The sequence below is a fragment of the Physeter macrocephalus genome, chromosome 6 (genome assembly GCF_002837175.3).
Source record: "Physeter macrocephalus isolate SW-GA chromosome 6, ASM283717v5, whole genome shotgun sequence".
Classification (NCBI taxonomy): Eukaryota; Metazoa; Chordata; class Mammalia; order Artiodactyla; family Physeteridae; genus Physeter; species Physeter macrocephalus.
The window spans coordinates 99,114,680-99,130,399 of record NC_041219.1 but is presented as its reverse complement, the minus strand read 5'-3'; the positions used below and the strand labels follow the sequence as shown (position 1 = coordinate 99,130,399).

Here is a 15,720-nt window from a genome sequence, read left to right as displayed (position 1 = left end):
GGGGGAAGGGTGAGCAGATGGAAGATAAATTGACCTTCAGATCAGATGTGTCAACCATAAGAAGTAATATCAGGGCTTGAGAGAAAGAATAGACTTCGCTTCACACAGATATAATAAACTATGAGATGAATGAGACCTAGAAAGGGAGTAGATAAGTTTCATGGCTGGGAGATAAGAATGCAAATAGCAGAAACTGTTAGATGTCTCCCCAAACCCATGTTCTCTTCCTTTTATAGTAATAGGAATTTTAGCTAGGTATACAGCATCTTACATTTTCTAGCTTCCTTTGCTGTTATATATGGTGGTATGACTGAATTCTGACTAGTAAGATGCAAGAAAAGTGATGTGTGCTACTCCCTGAAGAAGAAAGGAGCATGTCCTCCTTTTTCAGTTTCTTGCTGGGAGGCAAACATGGTGGTCTTCATCCATAAACAAAATCAACATCCAAGGGACAGCAAAGTGAAAACATAGAAGGTGATTGGGTCCTCTACACTGTGCAGATTCCTTGCTAACCCTGGACTAGCATGATAATTTCTGTCTTATCTAAGCAACTGATGTTTTGGATCTCTGTTATGGCAGTCAAGCCTATATCCTAACTTATACATGCTTATAAAACTATACCAAGGAACTTTTCAACCTAATGTATAGATATGAGTAGAGACACAGAGAATAACTTTAAAAGCCTATTCCAACTAAACTGTTGGGTAATTTAGATCATGACTCACTATGGTAATTCTATGTTTTATAAAACCATTTGCTACAAGATAATAATAGTAAAATACAGTGATAAATTACCACTTACTTTAAAAATTTAAGAAAACGCTAAACATTCTGAAATCTCACTGAAATGAAATGCATTCAGTAATAGAAATTTGTAAACAAAATAAGAATGAATTATAAAATTTAGAAACTAATTTGTCAAGGTATCATTTCTTAATATATAATTTTTGTATTAGTACATACGCGTTTTAGAGTTTGTTAGAACTGAAATTTTTCATCAGCTCATCTCAATTAAAAAAAATAACTTCAAGTGAAAAAAAATCTGTCATACAAATTAATATTAACTTAATATTTACTTAATATGTAGTCACTTAATATGTATTCAATAAAAGCTTATATACATATTGACATTGCCTAAAAGTCCAAGAACAAAGAAAAATAGTTAGGAAAATAACATATATGTGTTTAACGTGTCACAGTTCACATAATGCTTTTCATGTATCTTTTACATACAGAAATTTGCTTTGTTCATTTGAGCATTAGATAACAATAAAATATAATATTATATCATCTATAACAGTTTCAAAAGAGCAACATGTGATATAAACTGATAGACACTATGTTTCATGGTGCACTAGCTGGCTGCCCTAATTGGCAACTAAAACACAGGCTCCACACAGATCTATTTTCACTGGGTCTGATTGCCATAGCCACCAATGAAGAACACTTATAAGCCAAATAATAAGCCAGTACGAATTTAAACCATGAAAGAATTTTAGGGCAGACACATTTACCATAACTGGGTGTCTTCCATTAGCCTTCAGGGCATGTCAAGATTCTGGGGGTATTAGGAAAATAACCAACCTCTTGCTAGGAGCAAATCACTCCTGGCACATCCTTACCCATTATTTTCTTGGTGAGCAAGGCACTTTTTCTGAGGTATCTACTTTTATAAAGATAAAAAGCCTTTAAATTTTACATTCTCAGAAGTTTAAATAATTTAATTCCATTCCCATTGATGATTACATGTTGTAAACATTTATAAGTGGTTTCCACCATGCAGCCTATCCCTCTGTCCCTGGATCTGGTGGGATGTCATGCAATTTGCAATTTAAAGGCTTAACACCTTCTTCTTCTCCCCTTACACCATCTACCCCCACTACACACCTTACCTTCACATGGTACATCTGTCTCTCTCCCACGCACACTTCCACCCAAATTGTGCTTTAGGGGATGGTAAAAACTGTAAAAATATCTCTGATTCATCTAGTTGTATCTCTTCTCCAATTTAGAACTACGTTTTCCACCTTGTAGTTTCTTAGAGGGGTGGGAGAGGGAAGACTATGGAAACAATTCAAATGGCAAATAATGAGTTCTCTCCCAGCTGTGCAATCCACCCATGGTACAACCTTTACACAGTATGGGTATTCAGATCATTCCTCCCACATTTTCATGAAAGTTATTCAATAAATAGCTGACTGTTTGCTTTAAAGAAGGGGAAAACATAATTTGTAAGCGTTGAATGTGATGATTAATAATATTGATGGTGATAACAATAATATTTGTCATCCATCAAGTGTCAACTACAGATGCCAGTCACTTTACATATAATATTTTGTGCCTGCAAGCACAGCATGCCTCTACCATCATTTCTCCAGCTCCTGTTCATACAACTGCTAGTCAGTCCTCTCAGGTTACAGTGATGAGCACTGATGCCTTTTGCTGTGCATAAAGGAGGTTACCCTAGGTTTGCTCAGCATTTCCTTGAAGAATCTCACTGAAAACTTGCATTACAATCCAACGGTTATTCCTTTGTTTCTTTGTGGAAAACCCAGCACTTGTACACTTTTTATCAATCATTTAGTTTGCCAGAAAGTGAAATAAATGGCAGTAGAGAGTCCAAAGTAAAGTGCATGACACTTGGCACAGCTCCCTCGGCTCAAGGAGGCAGTTGGTGCTCTCATTAGCTGACAGCACTTGCAGCACAGTGCTTCACATTCAAGGAACAATGCACCACCATCTGCTGACTTGGCTCTCACTGGTAAACAGCATAAAATAAAATTCAGATCATAAGAAAAATATATACTATAAGGAAACTATACTAGATGTTACATATGCAAGGATTATCATTTTAAAAGAAAATGTCTCAGAAACAAATAGCATTATAAAGAACCTGTTGTGCATTGAACCCAGTTGTTGATCTCTGCAGATGTTTCAGCCCCACTAGCATCTCCTAACACTTTCAGCTATCTCAAGCTTACCTGGAGAGAGGGCTGGGCTCCTGGTGCTGCCCTGGAACTGCAGCAGTTTGGCACCAAACTTGCTCTGACTAAACTCACAAAGGCCCTGGCACCTGCCACTGCTTATAGACTCAGAGGCAAACACTGACCAATAAACGACAAGAGACAGGAAGAAGACACAGATAAATTGTTCCACTTTCCTCCCTCCCAAAGTCTGTTGTGAAATGAGTGTTTCCACATGGCTTATCGAGAGACATTCCTGACAACGTGGCTATGTTTACAACTCAATATGTGTACTTTGTATTTACTATCCCATTTTCGATGCCTTGCTTAATTTTTCCCTCACTTTTGCTACCCTGGGACTGTACTCCTGGCAAAGCATTAGCATGCCCCTAGGCTTTGCTCCTAGGCTTTGCCTCAGCTCTGTTTTCTAGGAACCTCAGGGTAAAATAAGCAGCATTAAAGATCACTTAAATAAGTCAGTATGTAGATTAGAAAACAAACAAAAAATTGTAAAAGTGATTTTAACTACAATAGACAGCAAAAGGATAGGCATGAAGATGTAAATTAGGACAACAATATCACAAAATGCGATGGGGGGGTAAAAATGTAGATCTTTTAGAATGTGTTTGAACTTGAATGACTATCAGTTTAAAGTAAGTAGATATAGTTATGCGTCAACATACATGAACCCCATGGTAACCATAAATAAAATCTACAACAGATTCACAAAAACCAAAAAGGAAGGAACTCAAACATACTACAAAATAAAATTGTCAAACCACAAAAGGAAAAACAAAAAGAAGAAAGGAACAAAGAAGAACTACAAAATCAACTGGAAAACAAGGAATAAAATGGCAATAAGTACATGCCTATCAATAATTCTTTAAATGTCAATGCACTAAATGCTCTGATCGAAAGACATAAGGTGAAAAAGGATCTTGCTGTAATTTATGTAATAGAGTGTTCTGCCTATGTTTTCCACTAAGAGTTTTACACTGTCTGGCCTTACATTTAGGTCTTTAACCCATTTTGAGTTTATTTTTGTGTATGGTGTTAGGGAGTGTTCTAATTTCATTCTTTTACATGTAGCTTTCCAGTTTTCCCATCACCACTTATTGAAGAGGCAGTCTTTTCTCCATTGTATATTCTTGCCTCCTTTATCAAAGATAAGGTGACCATATGTCTGTGGGCTTATCTCTGGGCTTTCTATCCTATTCCATTGATCTATATTTCTGTTTTTGTGCCAGTACCATACTGTCTTGATTACTGTAGCTTTGTAGTATAGTCTTAAGTCACAGAGCCTGATTCCTCCAGCTCCGTTTTTCTTTCTCAAGATTGCTTTGGCTATTTGGGGTCTTCTGTGTCCCGCACACCACAACTACAGATACTATGTACTCTGGAGCCCCCACACCACAACTAGAGAGAAGCCCACACACCACAATGAAGAGCCCGCACACTGCAATGAAAAATCCCAGTGCCACAACTCAGACCTGTTGCAGCCATAAATAAATAAATAAATAAATAATTTTAAAAATAAAAAATGGGTTAACAATGAAATAAAGAAGAAATCAGAAAATACCTTGAGACAAACAAAAATGAAAACACAGCTTTATGAAATGTATGGGATGCAGCAAAAGGAGTTCCAAAAGGAAACTTCATAACGATACAGGCCTACCTCAAAAAAAATAAGAAAAATCTCAAATAAACAACTGAACATACCAGCAAGAAGAATTAGAAAAAGACAAAAAACAAAGCCCAAATTCAGCAGAAGACAGGAAATAATAAAGATCAAAGAGGAAATAAATAGGGCTTCTCTGGTGGCGCAGTGGTTGAGAGTCTGCCTGCTGATGAGGGGGACACGGGTTCATGCCCCAGTCCGGAAAAATCCCACATGCCGCGGAGCGGCTGGGTCCGTGGGCCATGGCCGCTGAGCCTGTGCGTCCGGAGCCTGTGCTCTGCAACGGGAGAGGCCACAACAGTGAGAGGCCTGCGTACCGCAAAAAAAAAAAAAAAAAAAAAAGGGGGAAATAAATAAAGATTAAAAAGACAATAGAAAAGATTAAATAAACCGAGAGATTTTTTTTGAAAAGATAAACAAAATTGACAAATCTATAGCCAGGCTCACCAAGAAGAAAAGAAAGAGGACCCAAATAAAATAAGAAATGAAAGAGGAGAAATAAGAACCAATACCAGAGAAATACATAAGAGAATACTTTGAATAGGTATATGCAAACAAATTGGACAATTTAGAAGAAATGGACAAATTTCTAGAAATGGATTACCTGCCACGACTGAGTCAAGAAAAACAAACAATTTGAACAGACCAATCACTAGAAGCAAATATAAACTGTAACTTAAAAATTCTCTGCAAACAAAAGTCCAAGACTGGACAGCTTCACAGGGGAATTCTACCAAACATATAAAGAACTTACAGCTATTTTTTTCTCAAACTATTCCAGAAGATTGAAAGAAGGGAACACTCCCAAGTTAATTTGATGAGGCCTCCATTATCCTGATATAAAAACTAGACCAAGACACTACAAAGGAGAATATTACAGCCCAATATCTTTGATGAATATAGACACAAAAATCCTCAACAAAATATTACCAAAAGTAATCCAAAAATACAAAAAAAGGATCATAGACTATGATGAGTCTGGATTAATTCCAGGATCACAAGGATGGTTCTAAATATGCAAATCAATTAATGTGACAAACCACATTAACAAAAGGAAAGAAAAAACCACATGATCTCCACAGATGCAGAAAAAGCATTTGACAAAATTTAGCACTCATTCAGGATAAAAAGTCTCATCAAAGCAGGTATAGAGGGAACATATCTCAACATAACAAAGGCCATTTATGAGAAACCCACAGCAAACATCACTCTCAATGGTGAAAAGCCAAAAGTCTTCACACTATATTGAGGAAAAAGACAAGGATGCCCACTCTCACTGCGTCTATTTGACACAGTATTAGAATTACTAACCACGGCACTCAGACAAGAAAAAGAAATCAAGTGTATCCAAATTGGAAGAGAAGAAGTAAAACTGTAACTATTTGCAGGTGACAGGATACTCTATATAGAGAACCTTAAAGTCTACACACAAAAACTATTAGAACTAGTAAATGACTTCAGCAAGGTACCAGGATACAAGATTAATATGCAGAAATCTGTTGTGTTTCTCTACATTAACGATGAAATATCAGAAAGTAAAAAAAAAAAAAAAAATCCAGTTTAAAATTTCATCAGAAAAAAAGAAAAAAACAAAACAAAAACCCTAGGAATAAACTTAACCAAGGAGGTGAAAGACCTATACACTGTAAACTATAATACACTGATGTAGGAAACTGAAGATGACACAAAGAAATGGAAAGATATCCCATGCTCCTTGATTGGAAGAATTAATATTGTTAAAATGGCCGTACTACCCAAAGCAATCTACATATTTAATGCAATCCCTATCAAAATACCCATGACATTTTCCACAGAACTAGAACAAATAATCCTAAAATTTGTATGGAATGAAAAAAGACCCAGAATTTCCAAAGCAATCCTGAGAAAAAAAGAACAAAGCTGAAGGTATAATCCTTCCAGAACTCAGACTATACTACAAAACTACAGTAATCAAAACAGTGTGGTACTGGCACAAAAACAGACACATAGATCAACAGAACAGAGCCAAAAGCCCAGAAATAAATCCACATACCTATGGTCAATTAATCTATGACAAAAGAAGTAGGAATATACAATGAAAACAGACCATCTCTTCAACAAGTCGTGCTGAGAAATCTGGACAGCTATATTTGAAGCAATGAAATTAGAACATTCCCTCACACCATATACAAAAATAAACAGAAAATGGTTTAAAGACCTAAACATAAGACGTGGCACCCTAAAAATCCTAGAAGAGTACACAAGCAAAAAATCCTTTGACAGAAATTGTAGCAATATTTTCTTATATCAGTCTCCCAAGGTAAAAGAAATAAAAGCAAAAATAAACAAATGTGACCTAATCAAACTTAAAATCTTTTACACAGCAAAGGAAATCATCAATAAAACGAAAAGACAACCTATAGAATGAGATAAAATATTTGCAAACAATGCAACCAACAAGGGATTAATATACAAAATATACAAACAGCTCATACAACTCAATATCAAAACAAACAAACCAATCAAAAAATGGGCAGAAGACCTGAACAGACATTTTTACAAAGAAGACATACAGATGGCTAACAGGCACATGAAAAGATGCTCAATATCACTAATTACTAGAGAAATGCAAATCAAAACCACAAATTACCTCACACCAGTCAGAATGGTCTATCATCAAAAAGTCTACAAATAATAAATGCTGGAGAGAATGTTGGTGGGCATGCAAATTTGTGCAGCCACTAAGGAAAATAGCATGGAAGTTCCTTAAAAAAACAAAAATAGAACCACGATGTGATCAAGCAATTCCACTCCTGGATATACATCTGGAAAAACCGAAAACTCTAATTCGAAAAGATAAATGCACCTTAATGTTATAGCAGCACTATTTCCAACAGCTGAGACATGGAAGCAACCCACACGCCCATAAACAATTGGCTTAAGAAGATATGATACACACAGGTGCGCGTGCACACACACACACACACACACACACACACACACACTGGAATATTACTCAGCCATAAAAAGGAATGAAATGTTTCCATTTGCAGCAACATGGATAGACCTAGATAATATAATGCTTAGTGAAATAAGTCAGACAGAGAAAGACAAATACTATATGATATTAGTTATATGGGGAATCTAAAAAACAAGAAAAATGAATTTATATACAAAACAGAAACAGACTCACAGACATAGAAAACAAATTTATAGTTACCAAAGGGGACAGAGGGGAAGGGAAAAATTAGGAATATGGGATTAACAGATACAAACTGCTACACATTAAACAGATAAACAAAAAGATTTACTCTATACACAGTGACTTATACCCAGTATCTTGTAATAACCTATAATGGAATATAATCTGCAAAAAAAAAAAAAAGAATCACTGTGCTGTATACCTGAAACTAACACAATATTGTAAATTAACTGTATTTCAATAAAAAACAAAAGGATCATATTCATACACATAAAAAAATATAATCTTATAGTTTTTTAGTTCAAAAACCCAAAATGGGTATCACTGGACAGGGCATTCTAGTGGCTCTAGGGGATAATCTATCTCCTTTCCCTTTTTAGCTTCTAGGGGCCACCCACACTCCTTGACTCATGGTCTTCCTCCTCTATCTTCAAAGCCAGCATCAGTGGTTAATTTCTTCTTATCACACCACTCTGACCTCTTCTCCCTCTCTCTTCCCTATTTAAGGACCCACTGGGCCCACTCAAATAATATAGGTTAACCTGCCTATTTTAAGATTAGCTGATTAGCAACATAAATATTCCATCTGCTACCTTAGTTCCCCTTTGCCATGCAAACATGCAACATTCACAGGTTCTGGGGATTAAGAATTGACCATTTGGCGGCTGCGGGGGGGGGGGCATTATTCTGCTTACCATGAAAAGAAAGGTGGAAAATGGTATATGATATGATATGATATATGATGTAACTCCACATCAAGTAAACCTCTACTGATAGATTATCAGTGAAAAAGAATATTAAGTGATTCCAATCTGCATACATAATCACTCTATTATGTACAAGCAAATATAGAGGCAGGAAAGTCTGGCAGAGGAACCACAGGATTTTATAAGACCTCTCCTCATGTAGATACGTCAACATATATAGAAAGTTACTTGATTCTTCAAAAGAGACAAAAAGTCATTAGCAGATGAAAAGATGAGAACATGCTATCTGAGAAGCATCTAACTACAATGTATTCTAACTACTGAAATAACCTAAGAGTTGGTTAACCGCAAGAAATAAAATTGAGGGGAGTCCTGAGAAAATTTTTCAATTCAAACCCAGGATATGGAGGGGTACAGTGACAAGTAAAGATGATTCTAGACTAGAGTCATTATAATTGAAAATAGGAATTACTGTTTTTATAGGCTAATCACACTGGCTTTTTTTCTTTTCTAAAAATTTATCCTTTGGGAATATATATGAATGAATGATAAACACATAGCGGTAAATCTTTACAACCTCAGATTTGACAACTAATTCTTAGATATGACACCAAAAGCATAAATAGCAAAAGAAAAAATAAATAAATTGGACTTGATCAAAATTTAAACTTTTTTGCATCAAAGGAGATTACCAAGAAGGTGAAAATACAACCTTGAGAATGGGAGAAAATATTTGTAAATCAGGCATCAGATAAGGGTCTAATGTCCAGAATATAAAAAGAACTCTTAAAATTTAAAAATAAACAAATAACCCAATTTAAAAATGGGCAGGGCTTCCCTGGTGGCACAGTGGTTGAGAGTCCGCCTGCCGATGCAGGCGACACAGGTTCGTGCCCCAGTCCAGGAAGATCCCACATGCCGCGGAGCAGCTGGGCCCATGAGCCATGGCCGCTGAGCATGCGCATCCGGAGCCTGTGCTCCGCAATGGGAGAGGCCACAACAGTGAGAGGCCCGCATACTGCCAAAAAAAAAAAAAAAAAATGGGCAAAGGATCTGAATAGATATTTCTCCAGAGAAGAAATACAAATCATCAATAAGCGCATGAAAAGGTGCTTGATATCCTTGACCATTAGGAGAATATAAATTAAAACCACACAGATACCATTCCATATCCAACAGAATGAACTATGATAAAAAAGACAGAATACCAAGTGTTGACAAGGATTTAGAGAAACTAGAACCCTCATATATTGTTCATGGAAATATTAAATGGTACAGCTAATCTGGAAAACCAAAAATATCTTAAAAAGTTAAACATACACTCACCATAGACCCAATAATTCCACTCCTACATACCTACCCAACAAAAATGAAAGCATATATCCACACAAAGACAGGTGTGCAAATATTCACAGCAACATTATTCAAAACAGCCTAAAGCTTAAGAACAATCCAAATATCCAACCAATTTGTGAAGAGATACGGTATAGCCAGACAACACAATGTTAATCTGTAATAAAAAGGAATGAACTATTAACACATGCAACAACATGGATAAATTCAAAAACATATTACTAAATGAAAGCCCTCAGACTCAAAAGACTAAATATGATATGATTCCATTTATTAAAAAATTTCTAGAAAAGGCAAAACTATAGAGACAGAACACAGATCAGTGGTTGTCTGGGACTAAGTCTGGGAGGAGGGATTGACTGCAAACAGGCACAACGAAACTTCTTGGGGTGATAGAAGTGTTTTAGTACTGGCTTGTGGTGATAGCTGCACAACTGCATAAATTTACTAAAGTTTATTGAACTCTACACTCATGTTGGGTGAATTTTATAGTCTATAAATTTTACCCAAATAAAACTGTTTAAAAAGTTATCCTTCAGTTCTTTATAATTTACAACATAATGTGTATGCTTAATTTTAAGATTAAATTTGAAGAAACACAATTGATGGGAAATCATGTTAAATTACCATTTGAATTATAATGTCTACAAATACTGTTTCTCAAAGTGTGATCAAACACATACCATAATACAGAGAACTGGTAAAATTGCACTCCCATCTCCACCTCCCATTCCTAACCCTCACACATACCACTCTCTACACTGCTAATCCACCTTAACCAACTCTATTTTTTTCAATAGCACTTATCATACTCTAACATACTATATAATTAACTTATTTATTATGTTATTGCCTTTTTCCCAGAAGTGACCCCACACACACATATGCAACAGTGGCAAAAAGGTTTCAAGAGAGAAGATATTTACATATCCTTATCACCTAGAACAGTTCCTGGCACATACAGGTCTTCCTAGACTTACAGTGGGGCTACCTTTCAATAAAGCCAAGCTGAAAATATGGTAAATTGAAAATGCATTTATTAGCATACCTAACCTAACTGAACATCATAGCTTCACCTAGCCTACCTCACATGTTCTCAGAACGTTTACATTAGCCTACAATTGGGCAAAATCATCTAACACAAAGCCTATTTTATAATAAACTGTTGAAAATCTCATGTAATTTATTGAATACTGTACTGAAAGTGAAAAACAGAATGGTCGTACAAGTACAGAATGGTTCTAAGTATAACAGCTGTTCACCCTTGTGCTCGGCACAATGGCACTGCCCGGCATCAGAAGAGAGTAGTGTACTGCATATTACTAGCCCAGGAAAAGATCAAAATTCAAAATTCAAAGTGCAGTTTCTGCTAAGTGCATATTGCTTTCACCCCATCACAAAGTAGAAAAATCATTCAAACCACCGTAAGTCAGGGACAATCTGTATTACAGGTACTCAAATATTTGCTGACTGAGTGAAATTTAGCTTCCTGAGCCTCATTGCAGATCTACCAAATAAACCTTCGGAGTGCAGCCCTGAAAGGTACATCTTCCCCAGTTCTCCCGAAAAATGGCAAATTAACATTTGAGATCTACTGGCCCATGGGGAACCAAGCCCTTCACACAGAGCCATAGCAATCTGAGTGGTGGCACAAATAATCTAATGCCAAGCACTGTCCACAATGATATAAATAGCTGAATACTGAGCTTACAGACTTAACACAATATTAGATGAAGTGAGCAAATTCCTCAGTTTTGGACTATGACCTACAAAGTTCTGCCTCAGATGCAGCCACCCACATAAATCTAACATAATACTATTAGCCAGACATTAATTTTATTTATTTTTTTAACATCTTTATTGGAGTATAATTGCTTTACAATGCTGTGTTAGTTTCTTCTTTACAACAAAGTGAATCAGCTATACATATACATATATCCCCATATCTCCTCCCTCTTGCGTCTCACACCCACCCTCCCTATCCCACACCTCTGGGTGGTCACAAAACACCGAGCTGATCTCCCTGTGCTATGTGGCTGCTTCCCACGAGCTATCTGTTTTACATTTGGTAGTGTATATATGTCCATGCCACTCTCTCACTTCGTCTCAGCTTACACTTCCCCCTCCCTGTGTCCTCAAGTCCATTCTCTACATATCTGTCATTATTCCTCTGCTGCCCCTAGGTTCATCAGAACCATTTCTTTTTAGATTCAATATATATGTGTTCGGGCTTCCCTGGTGGCGCAGTGGTTGAGAGTCCACCTGCCAATGCAAGGGACACGGGTTCGTGCCCTGGTCTGGGAAGATCCCACATGCCATAGACCGGCTGGGCCCGTGAGCCATGACCGCTGAGCCTGTGCGTCCGGAGCCTGTGCTCTGCAACGGGAGAGGCCACAACAGTGAGAGGCCGGCGTACCGCAAAAAAAAATGTGTGTGTGTGTGTTAGCATATGGTATTTGTTTTTCTCTTTCTAACTTACTTCCCTCTGTATCACAAACTCTAGGTCCATCCATCTCACTACAAAAACTTACTTTCATTTATTTTTATGGCTGAGTAATATTCCATTGTATACATGTGCCACATCTTCTTTATCCATTCATCTGTTGATGGACACTTAGGTTGCTTCCACAACCTGGCTATTGTAAACAGAGCTGCAATGAACATTGTGGTACATGACTCTTTTTGAATTACGGTTTTCTCAGTGTATATGCCCAGTAGTGGGATTGCTGTGTCCTATGGTAGTTCTATTTTTAGTTTTTTAAGGAACCTAAATACTGTTCTACATAATGTCTGTATCAATTTACATTCACACCAACAGTGCAAGAGTATTCCCTTTTCTGCACACCCTCTCCAGCATTTATTGTTTGTAGATTTTTTGATGATGGCCATTCTGACTGGTGTGAGGTGATACTTCATTGTACTTTCGATTTGCATTTCTATAATGATAAGTGATGTTGAGCATTCTTTCATATGTTTGTTGGCTATCTGTATATCTTCTTTGGAGAAAGGTCTATTTAGGTCTTCTGCCCATTTTTGGATTGGGTTGTTTGTTTTTTTCATATTGAGCTTCATGAGTTGCTTGTAAATTTTGGAGATTACTTTGCCAGTTGCTTCATTTGCAAATATTTTCTCCCATTTTGACAGTTGTCTTTTCGTCTTGAGGTTTCCTTTGCTGTGCAAAAGCTTTTAAGTTGCATTAGGTCCCATTTGTTTATTTTTGTTTTTAATTCCATTTCTCTAGGAGGTGGGTCGAAAAGGATCTTGCCATGAGTTATGTCATAGAGTATTCTGCCTATGTTTTCCTCTCAGAGTTTTGTAGTGTCCAGTCTTACATTTCAGTCTCTAATCCGTTTTGAATTTATTTTTGTGTATGGTGTTAGGGAGTGTTCTAATTTCATTCTTTTACATGTAGCTGTCCAGTTTTCCCAGCACAACTTACTGAAAAGGCTGTTTTTTCTCCATTGTATATTCTTCCCTCGTTTATCAAAAATAAGGTGACCATATGTGTGTGGCTTTATCTCTGGGCTTTCTATTCTGTTCTATTGATCTGTATTTCTGTTTTTGTGCCAGTACCATACTGTCTTGGTTACTGTAGCTTTGTAGTACAGTCTGAATTCTGGGAGCCAGATACCTCCAGTGCCGTTTCTCTTGCCCAAGGTTGCTTTGGCTATTCACGGTCTTTCGTGATTACACACAACTTGGGAAAATTTTTGTCTACTTCTGTGAAAAATGCCATTGGTAGTTTGATAGGGATTGCATTGACTCTGTAGATTGCTTTGGGTAGTATAGTCATTTTACAATGTTGATTCTTCCAATTAAAGAACATGGCATATCGCTCTGTTTGTATAATCTTTCATTTCTTTCATCAGTGTCTTATAGCTTTCTGCATACAGGTCTTTTATCTCCTTAGGTAGGTTTATTCCGAGGTATTTTATTCTTTTTGTTGCAATGGTAAATGGGAGTGTTTCCTTAATTTCTCTTTCAGATTTTTCATCACTAGTGTATAGGAATGCAAGAGATTTCTGTGCATTAATTTTGTATCCTGCTACTTTACCAAATTCATTGATTAGCTCTAGTAGTTTTCTGGTAGCATCTTTAGGATTCTCTATGTATAGTATTATGTCACCTGCAAACAGTAACAGATTTGCTTTTTCTTTTCCAATTTGGATTCCTTTTATTTCTTTTTCTTCTCTGATTGCTGTAGCTAAAACTTCCAAAACTATGTTGAATAATAGTGGTGAGCAAGGGCAACCTTGTCTTTTTCCTTATCATACTGGAAATGGTTTCAGTGTTTCACCATTGAGAATGATGTTGGCTGTGGGTTTGTCATATATGGCCTTTATTATGTTGAGGTAATTTCGCTCTGTGCCTATTTTCTGGAGGGTTTTTTTCATAAATGGGTGTTGAATTTTCTCAAAAGCTTTTTCTGCATCTACTGAGATGATCATATGGATTTTCTGCTTCAATTTGTTAATATGGTGTATCACAATGATTGATTTTCGTATATTGTATAATCCTTGCATTCCTGGGATAAACCCCACTTGATCATGATGTATTATACTTTCAGTGTGCTGTTGGATTCTGTTTGCTAGTATTTTGTTGAGGATTCTTGCATCTATGTTCATCAGTGATATTGGCCTGTAGTTTTCCTTCCTTGTGACATCTTTGTCTGGTTTTGGTACCAGGGGGATGGTGGCCTTGTAGAATGAGTTTGGGAATGTTCCTCCCTCTGCTATATTTTGGAAGAGTTTGAGAAGGATAGTGGTTAGCTCTTCTCTAAATGTTTCATAGAATTCACCTGTGAAGCCATCTGGTCCTGGGCTTTTGTTTGTTGGAAGATTTTTAATCACAGTCTCAATTTCAGTGCTTGTGATTGGTCTGTTTGTATTTTCTATTTCTTCCTAGTTCAGTCTCGGAAGGTTGTGCTTTACTAAGAAGGCGTCCATTTCTTCCAGGTTGTCCATTTTATTGGCATATAGTTGCTTGTAGTAATCTCTCATGATCCTTTGTATTTCTGCAGTGTCAGTTGTTACTTCTCCTTTTTCATTTCTAATTCTACTGATTTGAGTCTTCTCCCTTTTTTTCTTGATGAGTCTGGCTAATGGTTTATCAATTTTGTTTGTCTTCTCAAAGAACCAGCTTTTAGTTTTATTGCTCTTTGCTATTGTTTCCTTCATTTCCTTTTCATTTATTTCTGATCTGATCTTTATGATTTCTTTCCTTCTGCTAACTTTGGGGGTTTTTTTGGTTTTTTTCCTCTAATTGCTTTAGGTGTAAGCTTAGGCTGTTTATTTGAGATGTTTCTTGTTTCTTGAGGCAGAATTGTATTGTTATAACCTTCCCTCTTAGAACTGCTTTTGCTGAATCCCATAGGTTTTGGGTCATCATGTTTTCATTTTATTTTGTTTCTAGGTATTTTTCGATTTCCTCTTTGATTTCTTCAGTGATCTCCTTGTTATTAAGTAGTCTATTGTTTAGTCTCCATGTATTTGTATTTTTTACAGGTTTATTCCTGTAATTGATATCTAGTCTCATAGTGTTCAGGTCGGAAAGGGTACTTGATACAATTTCAATTTTCTTAAATCTATCAAGGCTTGATTTGTGACCCAACATATCATCTATCCTGGAGAATGTTCCATGAGCACTTGAGAAGAAAGTGTATTCTGCTGTTTTTGGATGGAATATCCTAGAAATATCAATTAAGTCCATTTTGTTTATTGTATCATTTAAAGCTTGTGTTTCTTTATTTATTTTCGTTTTGGATGATCTGTCCATTGGTGAAAATGGGGTGTTATAGTCCCCTACTATCATTGTGTTACTGTTGATTTCCCCTTTTAT

General features: G+C 36.5%; 1 protein-coding gene across 8 annotated transcripts in view; it reads right to left on the bottom strand.

Annotated features, from left to right (window-relative positions):
- KIF21A (kinesin family member 21A) overlaps window positions 1-15,720 on the bottom strand; it is a 174,328-nt gene that overhangs the window by 107,994 nt on the left and 50,614 nt on the right. The window lies entirely within an intron of this gene.